At 38.7% G+C, this 19110-nt stretch overlaps 1 protein-coding gene across 1 annotated transcript in view; it reads right to left on the bottom strand.

Annotated features, from left to right (window-relative positions):
- The window catches only part of TSHR (thyroid stimulating hormone receptor), a gene marked incomplete at both ends in the record, with an annotated part of 176214 nt that overhangs the window by 112751 nt on the left and 44353 nt on the right, over positions 1–19110 (bottom strand). The window lies entirely within an intron of this gene.

Below are 19110 nucleotides of genomic sequence, written 5' to 3'. Positions count from 1 at the left end.
CCAAACTCCAAGAAATAACACTGTGGGCTGCCAGGCAGGGTTGACATTAGCTTAAATTGTAAAGTTGATTGGGTTTTCTTTGGGCACTTTCTTTCCTTTTTATATGTTTCTAGTGCCCTCACGCTACATCCCCTGGTACCTCCCCCGGTTGCTTGGAGCCCTACTAGTCCCTTTGGCCATTATCCTGGTGGCCAGTACCTTTCTTCCACATCTATATCGACCATCCTATAAGATCACGGAATGTGAGCAGAACATTGGAAATGGCTGAAACTTTTAAGATGGGGAAAACAGAAAACAGACATTGTATAAATTTAATTCTCTATCGCATCTCTGTAACTCTAAGTGCCCTTAATGTTTCATTGACTGTCTAAGCCGATGCCCTGTTTAGTTCCTCAGTCCTTTGCTATTCCCATCCCCTCAGTTATTTAAATATGATAAAGTGACATTAGCACACTGGATTTTTAACACATGGCTAACATAGTAACTATCTTTGCATAAAACAAAGACTTCTCTTCATTATAAAGATAGTCTTTTCAATAAATGATAGCAGGAAGCTTATCTCACACCAAACACATGCACACACACACAAACACACAGGATTAAAACCTTAAACATAAGAACTATAAAACGTATGACCATAAGAAAATATAAGACCATAAACTATAAAACTCCTAGGAGAAAACAGGGAGGAAAAGCTCTTTGACATGGGTATTGGCCCTGATTTTTGGATAGGACCCCCAAAATATAGGAAACAAAAAAAAATAGGGATTGCCTCAAACTAAAATGCTTCTGAATAACAAAGGAAACCATCAATAAAATGGAAAGGCAACCTATGAATGGGAAGAAAACATTTGCTAACCACATATCTGATGAGAGGTTTATATCCAGAATATAACAAGAACCTACACAACTCAGCAGCAAGAAAACAACTTTATTAAAAGTGGGTAAAAGACAAGAATAGACATTTCTCAAAATAAGACATTCAAATGGCCAACAGGGATGTGGAAAAATGGTCTACATCACTAAATATCAAAGAAATGCAAACCCAAACCATACAAGGTATGGCCTCACACTTGTCAGGGTGGCTACTGCAGAAAGACAAGAGATACTAAGTGTTGATAAAGGTATGGAGAAAAAAGAACCATTAGGTACTATTGATGGGAATAGAAATCTGTATAGCCATTCTGGAATATAGTGCAGAGGTTCCTCAAAAAAAAATTAAAAATAAGCCAGAGTGGTAGAGCATGTCTGTAATCCCAATACTTAAAAGGCTGAGACAAGAGGATTGCAGGTTCAAGACCAGTCTCAGAAATTTGGTCAGACCATCAACAATTAGAGAAATCCTATTTCAAAATAAAAAATAAAATAGGACTGGGAGCATAGGTTAGAGATATGGATTTAATTCCTAGTACCACAGGATTTAATTCTTGGTATCACAAAAATAAATAAATAAATAAATAAATAAATAAATATAGAACCTCTCTTTGACCTATCAGTCTCCCTTCTGGGTACATTTTCCAAAGGAAATGAAATCAGCAGCTCAAAAGATATCTACAATCCCATGTTCTCTGCAGTATTATTTACAAAAGGCACGACATAGAAACAGCCTAAATAGCTATCAGTGGACAAATAGATATGGTTATTGTGCTGAACATATATGAGGGAGTCTTACTCAGATTTTTGTTAGAAGAATGAAACTGTCATTTCTAACGACATGGTTGAACCTGAAGGACACTAGATTAACTGAAATAAGCCAGGCAGAGAAAGATAACTACTGCATGACCTCATTTACATATGGAATCTAAAAATACTGAGCTTATAGAGACAGGGAGTGGAAGGGTTGTTACAGGGTATGGGTGAGGTTGTTAGGAACATGGTGAGCAAAGGCTACAAAATTTCACTTCAATAAGAGTAAATTCAAGAGACCAATGGTACAACATAGTGACTATAATTAATACCAACATATTATACATTGAAAAATTACTAAGAGTGGACTTTGTTTTCTCGTCACAAAAACCATAAGTTTATAAGGTAATTCATATGTTAATTAACTCAATTCAGTTGTTCCTCAATGTATATATATATATATTTTTTAATTATGTTATACAACATATAATTTTTGCCAGTTAAAAATATTTAACTAAAAATATTTTGAAGAAGTGATTTTTACATGCTATATTTTGGACACACTTCTAACACTGTAACTCTGGGTAAAACAAAGTAAATACTCTTGCTGATTTTGAATACTATACACTAGAAATTTAATATGAAGTTTTAAATCGATGATAATTCCTTTTCTTACCACAAAACAATTATCCTTTTTCCCTTCCACTGGCTGATTCTTTGCCAGCCATAGGTTTTCAGAGCTATTTTTCAAAGAGGCTTTCTAGATACAGTGCAGAACTTCATGGCAAGAAAACCCAAAGCTTATTTAGAGTTTCTCAGACAAAAGGATTAGGTTGTTTGTAAAGTCCAGCGTCTATGCTTCAAAAAATTACACAGGATTTAGACTTTGAATTTCTATCAAAATTCTGATCATGATCAATCACAGTACTCAAAACCAGACCACTTCTGTATTCATATCATGTAAACAGATCCTGAGAACTCCATCCCCAACACTCAAATCACCAGTTTATGGCATTAAAATGAACATCAGGATCAGGTGAAGGTTCGTTTTTGAGGAAGATTCAATCCAAAACAAAGTCAAACTCAACAGCATAAATTATGTCTTCCATAAACTCTTTGGTTTCTGTCATTACAGTTGGCCAGACACTCTGTGTGAAGAACCAAGTCTTTTCAAGGCGTTGAGGAAATAATGTTTTGCAACTGTGCTCCACCAAAACACCATGACTAATAGCTGCAAAAACCATGACTTGGTCTCCAAATAATTTGGTGCCTCCTATGTGTTGTGGGATTTCTAAGACAAAGCCAGCCTCAGTTTGGGGACCACCTTGTTCCCATCCAGTGAAATCGTGCTGACCAGGCTGTGTTGAAAAATCTAGTAGCACTGACTATATGGTGAATTGTTCAATCAAACCCTTAGAGCTTTTACAGATAAGTAGGGGAAAGGGCAGGAATTCCAAAGATGTGATAGAGAGAAAGAAGTAGAGAAGAAATCTATTTGAAGCTGAGTTTGAGGCTTTTTTTTAGGTATTCTGCCTGTCTTTTCATATACATTATCTCATTTCTTTTCTTCCTATACTCCAGACACAAATATTCCATCATTTAGACTTTGACACCCAATAAAAAGATTGTTCTTCCGCATTGTGTAAATCCGTGAAAACACTTCTGGAGCCATGGACTGCCCCAGCTCATTTCCAGCCACTGTCTCTGGTCAGACCCCTCAGCTCAGCTCATTTGGTTTCCCCTGGGGAGACAAGCACGTCCTTACAGAGGTACCTCAAGGGCTCCAAGGAGCCCAGTCCTGACATTTTCTCTCTTCTCCAAGACTGCAAGCAAATGAAAAGCAGCTCCTTCTCACAAGAGGTCTGGGGACTCTTGATATAGAACAGGTCTCCAATTGGCTTTCAGACTAAAATAACTAAGCCAGCAGGATATCTTGGAAGTTTTTGTTTACTTTCTCAAATTATGATGAAGTTCACAGACCCAATTCTCATGGACTTATCCTAAATTAAAGATTAGTACATTTTTTAAAAACCACACATCCATCTAAGGGTAAAAAAAAAATCCCATAAACTTAAAACATCAAAAATTTTCATTAAGGATTAGGCTTATATGCTATCCCCAATCAAGGCAAGTAAATACAGATGATGTTAGACTACTAAACAACTACATATGATCAAAAAATGTAATTGCTATTCCTCTTAAGCCTTAAATACTGCGTAATAATTTTTAAGACTTGACAAACTGCTCTAAAAGCTGGTTCATTGAAAAAACTAATAAAATGGATAAATATCTAGTGAAATTGATCAGGAAATCTGGCTGTGGTGGTACCTGTCTGTAATTCCAGTACTTGGGAGACTGAGATAGGACGATCGTAGGATCAAGATCAGCCTCAGTAACTTACTGAGACTCTCATTAACTTAGTGAGAACCTGTTTCAAAACCTAAAGTACAATGGTGCTGGGGATGTAGTTTGAAGGTAGGATATCCCTGGGTCCAATTCCCAATACCAAAACAAACAAACAAACAAACAAACAAACAAACAAACTTTGATCAGGAAAAAAGAAGGAAGAAAGCATGCTACATAAATATATTGGGAATTAAAATGAAGCAAGAATTATAAATACTATACAAATTCAATTTTTAAAATACTTTGAGTAACTTACCATCAGAAATTTCAAAAATTTAAAATTCGTGTCTAAGAAAATGACCAAAATAGGGTGGTCCACACTTGTATCCCTGCTCCTGGGAGGCAGAGACAGGAGGATCGCGCAGGTTTGAAGACAGATGCGCTGGCTTAAGAGACCCTGTTTCCAAATAAAAATATAAAATAGGTCTAGGAGTGTAGCCCGGAGGTAGAAGGACTTCCAGAAACCCCAGTACCATGAAAAAAAAATAAGAAAATGACCAAAATAGACACAGAAAAACCTGAAGAGACAAATAATGATTAAATTCTCCCCCTTCTCTCCTCTACTCCTGAAAGAACACCAGTCAAAATTGTTTTACGATTTACCTAACCTTCGAAACTGACATTCTCCTTATAAAAAACATTTCAGAAAAAAAGAAAGGAAAAAAGGAAGAAAGGAAGAAAGGACGGAAGGAAGGATGGAAGGAAGGAAGGAAGGAAGGAAGGAGAGAGAGAAAGCATGGTACAATGGCATATGCCTGTAGTCCTAGTACTTGGGAGGTTGAGACAAGGAATCACAGGTTTGAGGCCAGTACATGCTAATTTAGTGAGACCCGATCTCAAAATAAAAAGGGCAGGGGGTGTGGTTCAGTGGTAGTCTATCTACCCCCCACCTGCATGCACAAAATAAAGGCAAGTGATGGACCGAGAAAGGACTTTTAAGTAACTGTATACTAAAGCCTGAACATACATGTATGTATGTGTATCTTATAAAGAACAGAAAACATAAGCCATAAACAATTTATATAAAAAGAAGATAAAATGACCAATACACATGAAAAGTGCTCAATATTAGTAGTCAGAAAAATGAAAGCAAAGAAGAATATTAATCAGATTAATACACTTTTGTGGTGTTGGGGATTGAGCCTTGGGTTATTCTACCTCCAAGCTACACCCCAGCCCTATTTTTTATTCTTTATTTTGAAACAGGGTCTCTCTAAGTTGCAGAGGGCCTCACTAAGTTTCTGAGGCTGGCCGTGAACCTGTGATCCTTCTGTCTCAACATCCCAAGTACTGTGATTACCAGTGTGTGGCATCATACCCGACTTAATAGGTATTTTAAATGAGGATGTGGTGAGAAAATTTGGAAATATAAATTTTGTTGTGGCCTGCTCTTGGGAGTAAATTGTGCTGTAATCACTCCAAAGAATAATTTAGCAATATCTGATAAAATTAAAGTTAACTATGCCTTATAAGCCAAAAAATCCTCTTCTAATCCCCAAATAACTGGCCCAAGTTGACGTACAAAAATATATATGAGGCTATTCCCAATAGCATTCTTTGTAGGAGTCAGCTTTGAGGAACAAGTTACAAGTCCTTCAATAAGAAAATGAATATATAAGTTCTGATTTGTTTAAATACTCTAGAGCCATAAAAATACACTAGTGTATCTGAATCAGTATTGATTTCTCTTGAACTCATAGATGGAGTCAAGAAAGTAAGTCATATTATGAAACACAAAATATGACACCATTAAATATGATGGTAAGATACAAAACACATGGTATGGTATTTACAGAGGAGGACATATGAGAAAATTACAAATAAAGGGAGGATGATATGCATCAGCTGCAGCAAGCTGGTCACTTGTACAGAAAGCACTGAAAGAAAATGTAACAAAGAGCTATAACTAAGAAAAAAAACCCACAGTTTTTTCTGGGTGAGGTGGTACATAACTGAATCCAAGGCACTCAGGTGGCTGAGGAAGGAGGATCACAAGTTCAAAGCCAGACTGGAAAATTTAGGGAAACTTTGTCTCAAAATTAAAAAAAAAAAGGGTTGGGAATGTAGCTCAATGGAAAAGTGCCCCTGGATTCACTTCCCAGTTCCACAAAATCAACATCAACAACCACCAAAAGAAAAAAACAAAAAGCCATGATTGCTTATTTTCTTACAGGTAGGTACATGGGAGCTTTTGAAAAATAGTTTGCTGTATGTATCTTTATTCATAAAGTACTGGGATTAGAGGCATGTGCCACCATACCTGGTTGAAATTCTCTTTTAAAAATATGTATATAGAGCTGGGCGTGGTGGTGCACACTCATAATCCCAGGATTCAGGAGGCTGAGACAGGAGGATCATAGGTTCACCGCCAGCCTCAGCTACTTAGTGAGGCCCTCTGCAACTTAGTGAGACCCTGTTTCAAAATAAAGAATAAAAAAATAGGGCTGGGGGTGTCGCTCAGAGGTAGAATGCCCCTGGGTTCCAAACCCAGTACCACAAAAAAATTTATATATATGGAAGCTGGGCATGGTGGTGCATGTTTATAATCCCAGTACTTGGGAGGCTGAGACCAGAGGATCACAGGTTCATGGCTAGCCTCAGCTACTTAGTGAGGCCCTCCTCAACTTAGTGAGACCTTGTTTCCAAATAAGGAATAAAAATCAGGCTGGGGGTATAGCCCAGAGGTTTAAGAATGCTCCTGGGTTCCATCGCTAGTAGTGCAAAAAAAAAAAAAAAAGTATAAATATATATATGGGAAAGCTCACCAAGTATAGTATGCATGTGTATCATTATTCTGAACTACATTATGATGTGAGACTACAAAGCACCAATAAATATATATTAAAATAAATAAAAATAAAAATGTGTATTTTATATAATCATGCTTAATGGGCTTAAATTTGATTTTAATTAGTCTTTAAGCAACAAAATTATGTGTCCTATCTGAGGATTATCTATCAGTAAAATACAATTCCTTATCATATGGATAGATTGTTATGCATTATGTGCAAATGTGTCTTAATAGTTATTTAGAAAAGGAAATCCTCTTAAAAAAACAAATTATTGTTCTGATTATTTAAAAAGAAAAAATGTGGACTACAGATGTGGCTCAGTGGTAGTGGACTTGCCTAGCATGCATGGGACCCAGGGTTTCTGGGTTTGATGCCCAGCAATACACACACACACACACACACACACACACACACACACACACAATGTTCTTTATTCCCATAGTAATTAGAGCGTTTTCCCAATCACTTAATGAGAGTATGCTTAAAGCAGATGCAGGAAATAAGAAGTTACATATGAAACAACTAGCAATTGTTCACATTCTACAAATAATTCTATAATAGCAGATTAAAGACCTTACTTTTTTATTTGACCTTCATCTATTTTGCCTTATTTTACCTACTGATGGTGGCAGACGTTCAATGCACGTATCATGCACTGGAATAAAAAATGTAAATCACATGGAGTCCGTATTCAACAGGAAACTTCTAACACATTTCACTTTCGGTTTTAGAAAATGGTAGAAGAGTTCTTGTGTTTGTCCGCTGTAAAGAATCAGCCATCAACATAGCTCTAGAGTACTGACTTGTGACCGACGGTGCCATCATTGCGAGGAACAGACACGTGCCTCTTCTCTCACAGCTTTCGGGATTGAGTCTGTTCTGTCCGTGGGTGACCAGTATCATCATTGCCAACTCGCAAGAAGGTAGACCATTCTGTTGCTCTAGTTGTTGGGTGGTTTTTTTTTTTTTTTTGTATTCTCTCTATTTTAAGTGATTACTAAGAAGTTCAAAACTACAGGTTTGAACCTAAATGATTCTGTTCTCTTCATTCCGTGAATACAGACTTTGTTTTCAATCAAGACAGTATTTCTCGTTGATTACAAGAAAAACACTAGAGGTAATTTAGAAATCAACTGATTCAGTGGTTTTTCCGGTAATAATTGTGAGCCCTGTAACTCCCACTCCTTAAGTGTAGGCTGCATATGATGACTTCCTGCCAGAGAGCACGGCAAGAAAAGTGGGAAGAAGAGTAACTTTCAGGGAGAAAGTGGGGAAACTCAATCAACTTTACCTCAGCCGGGTGATCAAGGCTGGCATTTGAGAGCAAGTAAACTTGAAACGATGTGATAAGAACAGCATTTCACCCTGTGTTTTTTCTCCCTAAAACCCATGATCCCAGTCTAATAATCAGACAAACATTAAACACATCCCAGTTGGTGGACATTTTACAAAGCACCTCACTAGTCCTCATAACTGTTGGGGCCACAAAAACCAGAAAACCCTGAGGGTGCTGGAGTCAAGATGAGCTTAGGAAGATGTGGAGACTATCCTAGTCTGCTTGAGCTACTGTAGCAAAATACCATAGACCAGATGGTTTAAGCAACATTTATTTCTTATAGCTATGGAGGCTGCAAAGCCCAGGATGGAGGTGCTAGAACACTTGGTGTCTGCTAAGGGTCCAGTTCCTGGCTCCAGCTAGCCACATTCTTACTGTGTGCTCACATTGTGAAGAAAGTTTAACTCCATTCTCTCTTCCTTTTCTTGTCAGAACATCAATTCCATTATGGGGCTCCCACGTTCATGACTCATTCCTATAAACCTAATTACCACTCAAAGGCTTCATCTCCAAATACTATCACCCTGGGACTAGCACTTCAACATATGAATTTGGGGAGCACAAAACCATTTATTCCAAGATGAACATGATGGCATACACTTGTAATCTTAGTACTTGGGAGACCAAGACAGGAGGATTGCAGGTTCAAGGATAGCCTCAGCAAGTAGTGAGACTCTCATCAACCTAGTGAGATCCTCCTTCAAAAAATAAAATAGGGCTGGGAGTATAGTTTGGAGGTAGAATGCCCCTGGGTTCAACGTCTACTAGCACATACACACACACACACACACACACAATTTAGTTCATAACAAGGACAAGCATAAAGTGGTGTCCTGGGTGGCACCCTGGAACAGAAAAAACGTCATAAGGTGAAAATAGACCTAGTGATGTGTGGGTGTATATTTGTATCACTGTGACTCTCATTAGGAAATATAATTATAATGCATGAATAAAAGTATTAAAAAACTTAAGGAAACCCAAATACAACATGGATTACTAAAGTTAGTAATAATAAATCAATATTTCTGTGTCAATTATAACAAATGTACCATATTAATACAAGATGTTAAATAAGTTGCTGTGAGCTGAAGGTAGGTCCCTCCACAAAATTTATATATTGGATTCTTAGCTCCCAGTGCCTCCAAGAGTGACTGTACTTGAAGATAGGGGATATATATATAGATATATAATATCTATATCTATCTATCTATCTATCTATCTATCTATCTAAAATTGTGTGTGTGTGTGTGTGGTCCTGGGGATAGAACCCAGGGGCTTTCTACCTCCAGGATACACTCCCAGATCTATTTTTTTATATTTTATTTGGAGACAGGGTCTCACTAAGTTGCTGAGAGCTTTAATGAGGTAATAAAGGACCTGTGGGAATAACTCAGTAGTAGAGCACTTTCCCAGCATGCAGTATGCCCTGGGTTTGATCACTATAACCAAGGAGTGGGGAGAAGCAAAACAAAATAAATTAAAATAAAATAAATAAAAGCAACAATAATAACAAGGCAATTCAGTTATGACGAGGGCTATTAGGGTGGGTCCTAATTTAATATGACTGGCAGGTGTTCTTATGAGAAGAGATTAGGACACAGACAAAACACAGATGGAGAGAGAATCACATGAGGACGATGAGTAAGAAAGAGGTCACCTGCAAAGTCAGAGAGAGCTTCCAAAGAAGTCAACCCTGCCTACATCTGCATCTTGGACTTCTGCCTTTTGGGGACTGTGAGAAAATAAACTTCTGTCATTAAAGGCACCCAGTCTATGGTAGTTTGTTAGTAATATAAACTAACAAATTAATACATAGGGGGAAGTGGGTGTGGAATATATTGGAACAACGTGAAGTATATTCCCAATTTTACCAATAAATCTGAAGCTCTCCTAAAATAAAAAAAAGTTAAATTTTTTTTTTTCTGTGGTACTGTGGTACTGGATATTTAACCCAGGGGCATTATACCTCTGATCTACACCTCCAGTCCTCCTTCTTTGAATTTATTTATTTATTTATTTATTTATTTATTTATTTATTTTTAGTACTAGGGATGGAACCCAGGGGCATTCTACCTTCAAGATATAAGCCCAGCGCTGTTTTTATATTCTTTATTTTATTTTGAAACAGGGTCTCACTAAGTTGCAGAGAGCCTCACTAAGTAGCTGAGGCTGTCCACGAACCACAATCCTCCTGTCTCAGACTCCCGAATGCTGGGATTACAAGCATGCGCCAACATGCCTGGATTTATTTTTCGTTTTGAACCAGGGTCTCACTAGGTTTCAGAGAATCTCATAATATTTGCTGAGGCTGTCAACTGTGATCTTCCTGTCTCAGCCTTCCAAGTAATCGGATTACAGGCATACACTACCACCCTGGCTGAAAGTTTGTTTCTAATAAGTGAAGTCGAAAGAGGAGAGATGTGAATCAATGGTGAGGTCTATTTATACCTCTTGCTGCTTGGACAGTCCCCTCTTTAAGCTTTTGTCTTTTGTTTCACAGGGGGCATTATCGGTGGTCTCAATGTATGCATAGGCAATTCAATCAAAACACTTACTGTTAAATTTTTTCCCACGGCCCATAACTATTTGAGGCAGAGGTCCAATTATTTAGAAGTCTTGTTAATCCCGTTCTCTTCTCATCACTCCTTCCTGACCCCATAAACAAAAACTTCTGTAACTCAGTGGTCCCAAGGAAATAGTAGTCAAATTCTAATCTGGTGGCAATCTTCCCTCCTAGTTAGAGTTAGCCTTCTCAAACACTATAAATACTTATCTTTATTGGAATCCTGGGGATGTGACCTGCAAGTCAACATCGCACCTTGAAAGTAACTCTGTGAACAATATTGATCATGTATTAGTATTATTCCAGTTTTTTCAGTGAGGAAAAAAATGTTTCTCTATTAAGTATAATACTTTCCAGTTAGTCTCCTAAGTACAGTGTCATGCAGTACTTTTGGGGTACAGAAAAATGAAACTGTTACTGATCATTTTTTAAATTCATGCTTCTGAATTTTTTATTTTATATATTTTGTAATTCACAAGGTATAACCATATAGGCATAGGTATCTAAAACATCCATGTGTAAACGTATTTTAGAGTGCTGCTTAGAAGCAGTTAGGCTTGGAGCTGGTCATGGAGGCACATGCCTGTGATCCTTGTATCTGGAAGGCTGAGACAGGAGGATAGCAGGTTCAAGACAACCCTCAGCAACTTAGCAAGACCCTCAACAACTTAGCGAGACCCTTTTTCAAAATAAAAGGAAGACTAGAGTGTAGCTCAGGGGTAGAGCACCCCTAGGTCCAATCTCCACTACCACATTAACAGAAACGAAAAAGGTTTGGAGACAACTTCATTTAGAAAAAGGGAAAATGGGATGTTTGGGTCGTCAAGCACAAGTTGCATTCTTATTCTTTTCTCCCTCAGAACAATAGCAGAGACAAATAGCCCAGGATTTATGGAGTGAGCTGGCAGGAATGGCTTGAGCTGTTGCTAGGACCACCGTCACCAGGAAACAGAGTACCAGAGGAGGCACATTAACTGGGCTCAGTACCTCTCCTGCCCACTGCCACCAAGTTGTCTTCTTTAAAGAAATAGATTCCTATATACATGCTGATAGTAGATGTTTGCCCGAAGAAAAGGAGTAGGGAGGACCTTCCAAGCAAAGAAAATACTATATGCAAAGATGTGGAGGTAAGAAAATACAAGAAGTGTTAAAGGACATTTGAGGATGCTGAGTAACTGCAACTATAAATGCCGAGTCAGTAAGTCATGCTTGTCTGAACCACTGCTGAATGCTTTATGTATGGCAGGAGCTTAATAAATATTCATTGTTGTTTTGTTGTTTTAATAACCAAGTAGAACATAATGGGGGATGTCAGAATCCCCCTTTAGGGGAGCGTTTGTTGTTAAATTACATCCTGAACCCCTGGGGGTTCTGACACACAACTCTAAAGTGTTCATGCATTGAGCTACCAGTACCTTATATGAGAAAGAAAGGGTTGGTAGGGTAACATTGTTCTAGGTTTGTGCTTTCTTATTACAACTTGTAATCCTCTGATAGACTGAAATCAATCTAGGCTCTCCTGGTCATCCTTTAGAAAAGTGAAATAAAGTAGAACAGATGTTCAAATATCTCGGGACCTGGGGCACAGAGTGGAATGTGTTCTATGCCAGGGGTCATGGTCAAGTGTCAATCCCTGGACCCCGTGAGAATTGCTGGAGCCCTGAGTAGAGCAGTAGGGAGGTTCTGGTGATGACTCTAAGAATAGGTGAGAATTAGTGACTAATTGCATGCAAAGTTACAGAAGGAAGATGGCTTGAAAATTCTAGCTCAAGCAGATAGGGGACAAGCAAGGCTATTAAAATAAAGATTAAGAATGAGGAAGTTGGATCGTGCAGGTTTGATGCCAGCCTCGCTGGCTTGAGAGACCTCTGTTTTCAAATTTAAAAAAAAATGTAAAATAGGTCTGGGAGCATAGCCCGGAGGTAGAAGGGTTTCCAGGAACCCCAGTACCACCAAAAAAAAAAAAAAAAAAAAAAAAAAAAAAAAAAAAATGAGGAAGATACCATCTTGTACTCCATTAAGATGTATGACTATAATGCACCAAAAAAAAAAAAATGTAAAAGAATGAGGAAGAACACAAAAAAGGCTGTCAGAAGGATTACAAGTTCAAGGCCATCCTGGATACTTTGCTAGATCTTGTCTCAAAATCAAAAAGAAAAAGGGTTAGGGCTGTTTAAGGGTTAGGGCTGTTAAGGCTCCCCTGGATTCCATCCCCAGTACTGGGTGAGCTGGGGGACATGCACAAGTACATGTGCTGTGTGAGTCTTCTGCGGGGATCTGGGGGGCGGTGTGTCAGGGAGAAGACAATGATTTGGCTGGATTATACTGAATTTGAGATTCCTGCAGGTCATCCCATTAGAGATGCCCTGGAGGCAAGAGGAAATGTAGTTTGAGGCACAGGAAGAGTCCAGGATCGATGATGAAGCCCGGGTCACTGTTGTGCAGTTGAGAGCTGACATGCTAAATCGCATGAGACTTTCTAAGGGCCTGAGTAGCATGCAAAAGAGACAAAGGGTGGAACCTTAAGAAGGCCAGCCTTAGTGCGCAAGGCACAGGAGCAATAGAGCTGAGACCAGGCAGGAGGAGGACTGAGAGTCTATTTGTCACAGGATGCACACGTTGTAGCAGAGAAATCAATCTCAATAAAAAACAACCAGTGACCTTGTAAACAGGCAATTAGGAGTCATTAGGGACCTTCATGAGAGCAATTACCATAGAGCTAAATAATGAGCCAGCAGGCCAGTTTTTAGCAAGTTGCAGAGCGGTGAAAATGGGAATTGATAGTGTATTGTCTTCTTTTTAAAGCATGAATAGAAGGAAGTTGATGGAGGGTTAACTATGGGGAAATAAGGTCAAGTGGTGTTTATTTATTTATTTTGGTACCTGAGATGGAACCCAGGGGCATTCTACTTCCATGCTACACCCGCCCTATTTTTTATTCTTTATTTTGAAACAGGATCTCACTGAGTTTCAAAGGACCTCACTAAGTAGTAGCTGAGGCTGTCCGTGAACCATGATCCTCCTGTCTCAGCCTCCCAAATGCTGGGATTACAAGCGTGTGCTACCACGTCTGGCTATATTTTTATAATGGGGAAGTGAGACAATATCTGTGGATAGTGTTGAGAAATTGAGGTTAATAATAGAAAACTTCAGTGCTTGACTGCGCCAGGCATTAGTCTAAGCATTTTACATAGATGCGTTCATTTTCATTTTCACAATAACACTGAGCGAGATACTAAGATTATCCCTGTTTTACAATGAGGAAATTAGGCACTGTGAAGATAAATAAATTGGGCAAGTTCACACACATCCTGCTCAGGGCACCAGAGCCTGTGCTCTTTTATTTTTTTTCTCTCTCTCTTTTCTTTTTCTTTCAGTTCTGAAGATTAAACTCAGTGCCTCTCATAATCTAGCCAAGTGCTGTACCACCTAGCTACACCTCTATGATCTTCTACAATTTTTTGGAAAGAGGAAGATTCAGGAAAATAAGAATTAAAGAACAAGTATCCCATATGTAGCTGGGCGTGGTGGCGCACGCTTGTAATCCCGGCACTTGGGAGGTGGAGACAGGAGGATCGCGCTGGTTCTAAGCCAGCCACGCTGACTTAAGAGACCCTGTTTCCAAAAATAAAAAGGTATAAAATAGGTCTGGGAGTGTAGCTGGAGGTAGAAGGGCTTCCAGGAACCCCAGTACCACACACACACACAAAAAGAATCCCATATGTAAAAACTTGGAAGGTCATTTATATTTCAGAATTCAGAGTCTCAAATTTTAGAATAGAAATATATACAGATTCGGGGGGTACGTCTGAAAACAATCCCATTGATAACTGATATTTGTGTAGTAAATGTGTCAGCATCTTAGGAATTAAAAAATCTTTAGTAGTCTGGCCTGAAAATGTAGTGCTGCTTATGTAAAATATATTCTAAGCAACTGATTTCTGGAACACAACCCTATAAGTTAAGGATTGCCTGTTTTTCTGTTTCCTTTGCCAAAGTTACTAAAATAATGGTATAAGAGAGATATAAAAAATATATCCCAGTGACTCAACAGTATGGCATATCTTCAAACCCAGGGCTTAATTATGGAGTCAATATTACTTTCTTGGGCACTTTTTAGACCTAAAGAGTGAGTTGACAAGCCACCCGGTCTGGCAATGTTAATGGAGAAATCAAATGATGTGCCGATCAAATAGATGATATTACAAAACAAATGGAGAGAAATGACAAATAGATTAGGTAACAGAACCAGCGTTTGGATCCTCTTCCACCTGCTCAGTCTCCTTCATCCAAACCGTCGCTGTTTGGAGGATCATAGAATGGAGGGAAAGTATTAGAATATCTAACCTAGAAAAATCTTGTAAGTGGTGGAGAGGAGGGAAGTGATTAAATAGAAATGAGATTTTTTTTCTGATTTGGGGGCTCACATCTAAGACCAATGGTGGCAGATTTTCTTCAGTATAAGAAAAGAAAGCCAAATTCTTCAGAAAAGAGATTGTAAGCTCTCCTTACCATATGTAGTCAAAAGATGGATATCGTGAGGCAGGTACAGGAGAGTCTTACATTGAGGGGGAGGTTAAAGTAGAGAATAACAAAATCCTTCTTTCTATCCTAAAGCTCTATAAGTTTATGAAAATTATAACTGCTCCCTCTTTCCTGCCCAAGCAATATGATACAGCCTCAAAAGAGGAAGCCAGTGAGAAAATTCAAGTTGATGCTAAGACCCCAGCTGGTTATACAATTGAGCAATCATATTTTAAGTGTTCCTGATGGAGCCAGCCAACCTGAGACTGCCCATTTCCTTAGTCATGGAGATGTACTTTTGGAAACCAAAATCTATAGTAGGCAAAAAATCAGTCCAAGCCCTGTGGCTTTCCAACAGGGTATGATTACAAAAGAGCCCGAAACTGTTATAACCCAGAAGGGAGAAAATCAGCAGAATTCATTCTCCTTTGATTTTTCCTTCCCGTCAATCCACACACTCTTCCTTGGGCTATCTAGTAGCCAGTGGGATCAAGAGAATGTTGTCTCTCAATTCCTCATTTCCTTTATATTGGGTTGTTGTTTTTTGTGTAGTACTGGCAATTATACTACTCAGGGGAATTCTACCTCTGACCTACACCCAGCACCATTTTCTTTGTTTGTTCTGAAACGAAGTCTCCCTAAATTGCTAAAGATTTTGCCAAATTGTTGGGGCTGAGCCTTGAACCTGTGATCCTCCTGCTTCAGCCTCCCAAGTACTGGGATTACTGGTATACCTCAACATGTTCAGCTCTAGTTTCTTTTTATAATAGTTACTATGTAAGAAATTCTAGCTTTTCATTGTAAATAATTTGGAGTAGCAGAATCTGCTTGATCATTATAAGTAATAACTTGGAGACACTGAAGTGTGCTTATACATAACCATAAAAATGTTTTACTCTCTTGTAAAACGTGCTAAACTTTTAATTATTTCTTCAATGTTGTCTGTCTGGAATGCAGATTCCATGAATGTAGGAACAACCTACCCGTCATGTTCAACATTCCGTGTTCAACACCTTAAACAGCATTAGCATTCAAACAATACGGCATTGAATGTGATGACCTCCTTCTTCCGATGCTCTAGCTCCCATTTAACAACACACTTTGAGGAAAAGTCTCTTAAAAGTGTCGAAGCAGCATAGCTTTTGTTTTGTAAATTGCAGAAAGAGTGTGTTGCTTTCTTGTGCCTTTGTTCTGGAATAGTATAAATATTCTTTTCCCTCTCTTAACTATTTCATGAATCCTTATCTTTATCACATGGGGACTGGGGCAGTTCATGGTGACGTACAGATGGCCCCTGACTTGATGTTTTGACATATGATTTTTTTGGCTTCATGATGGTGTGAAAGCAATATGCATTTAGAACTTTGAATTGGAAATTTTGACCTTTTGCCCGGCTAAGGATATGCCCTATGATCCTCCCTTAGGATGCTGGGGCAGCCACAGCAAGCTGCGCTCCCAGTCATGGCCAGCAACAACCAATAATCCACAGTGTCCTGTCTTACTAAGCTATGCTGTTTGATAGGTTAGATGCATTAAATACATTTTCAACTTATGATACTTTCAATATTTGATGAATAGGTTGGGTGTAACTCCATTGCAAGTTGAGGAACATCCTAATGACAATTCATCTGGCTTTTGAGCTGTCACTCCAAAGTACAATGAAACTGCTTCCAATTCTCACACAGAGAAGAATGCCCTGGTGAATACCACCTCAGGACAGTGGAGATAAACAGATGCATCAAAACATGGAAGTAAATATGGATCATCTCCTACCTTCTTTCAGGCAGCGTTTCTCCTGTGGTGTGGAAATTGAACCCAGAAGAATTCTACCTCTCAGATACTCCCCCAGCTTTTTTATTTTGAAACAGGTCTTGCTAAGTTTCTAAAGGGCTCACTAAATTGATGAGGCTGGGCTCAAACCTGTAATCTACCTGTCTCAGCCTCCCAAATATTGGGATTACAGGCACGTATCTCTTTAACTTTTTAATTAATTAATATATATATATTGATTGATTTTGGCCACTAGGGGATTGGGCCCAGGGGCATTCTACCTCTGTTGTTTTTATTTTTGTTTTGAAACAGGGCCTCACTCGGTTGCTAAGAGTATTACTACATTGCTGAGGCTGTCCTTGAACCTATGATCCTCTTGTCTCAGCCTCCCAAGAATTGGGATTACAGGTGTGAACCCCATATCAAACTTTTATTTTTTAAATGGGAGCTAAGGAGGTAACAAGGGGTTGAGATAGGCAGATGTTGACTATCATCTGCATTTACCACACAGAATTATTCCGAGGTGGGAATAATGAGCGTGAGAGTGCTTTGTAAACTGTAATGTAGCTGTGAGATAGCACTGTCCTTATTCCCAGGACAGATGAGAACCTGGGGCTTTGAAGCCAGAATAACTTTGTCCAAGTTTCCTTTCTAGCAGTGTGACCTTGATTGAGTTCTTCAACCTCGCCAGCCTCAGTTTGCTCATCTATAAAATTGGAACAATAAAACCTGGATCTCAAGGCTGATATGAGGATTCAGTGACATTAAACACAGAAAAAAGAAGTGACTGGATCAGCAGCAGCAGCAGCAGCAGCAGCAGCAGCAGCAGCAGCAGCAGCAGCAGCAATAGTAGAACAGTAGTAGTTATGTGTCTTTGGCTAAGACTCAGTAGCCATATGATTTGAGAATCCACAAGTCAGGGTTAAGTCTTATATTCTATGTGAAACAGATCTGGTGAGAATTTTTTCCCTTCTGTTTCCTCTATTCAATTGCTCCCATTAACATCCATCCACAGGCTTTTCTTTCTCTCTTTCTTTCTTTCTTTCTTTCTTTCTTTCTTTCTTTCTTTCTTTCGTAGATTTTGGAAAAACAGGAGCCAGGGGTCCCAAAGAAGAATGAGTACTGAGGAACTACAAAAGCAACTCTCCCTTTTCTTCTACTCTAGGAATTGTAAGATGTCTCAGGCAAGACATTATATTCCTACCAGTGGTGTCATCAAAGCCTGGGTTCTCCTCCTCTCCTCCTCCTCTTCTTCTTTTTTTTTAAATCAGTCCTTTTTTCATTTTGTAACAACAGTAATTCCACTGATAGAAAAAGCACTCAAATTTCAAAGGCTTAAAGTTTCATTAGAAAAATCATAACAAAATAAAAAAATAGTTATCAAGAAAAGTAATGTTTTTTCATTTGTGAGATTCATCTAAACATGAGTTACAGTATAGAAAGAGAAATGACAGCAGAGTCTTATACAACGAATCTGCACAACGAGCCCCTTAAGAAAAGCAAACACACCATATGGTTTTCATAAAAGGCAATTGCAGCTCCATCCTCTAAGTTCCATTCTTAAATTGAGGGATCTAATTGCTTTTACATAAAGTTTTTTCAGGAACAAGTTCAAGTCTGTCGTCAATTCTTCACCACCACGTTAAGCCAAACACCTCATAACCAGGTATCTGTACTAGAGCCCTGTTTCTTGCCGGCCTGCTTAGGCAATTGGAAGTACAGGGGTAAAAGGAATTCATCTGTGGTGCTCCCTCTGCTGGTTTAGCTGAAAGCTTAATCCTACACAGCAAAGCCATTCAGCAAATTCTGCAATATATCAGCCATTAGGTCTTAGAGGAAATTTTTAATAATGAAGAATAATAGTGGTGCTGTATGATTTCAGGTGATCTAATAATTCATTTCAAAGTAATTTAAACCTGGAGGGAAGGTAGCTGGGAAGCAAAAAGCGCGGGAGTCCTCACGCTGTTGGGTCTGTGTCGGAGCTGCCATCTCAGCGCAAGTTTCACAGAAAGGAGTAAGGATTATTGAATCAGATCCTGCAGATGCATTTATTTAAATATAGCCTTCCAAAAGAACGCCACACAATTGCAACT

This window comes from Muscardinus avellanarius, assembly GCF_963383645.1.
Source record: "Muscardinus avellanarius genome assembly, chromosome: 12".
Classification (NCBI taxonomy): domain Eukaryota; kingdom Metazoa; phylum Chordata; class Mammalia; order Rodentia; family Gliridae; genus Muscardinus; species Muscardinus avellanarius.
The sequence above is the reverse complement of the archived record's forward strand: the minus strand, read 5'-3'. Positions and strand labels throughout refer to the sequence as shown.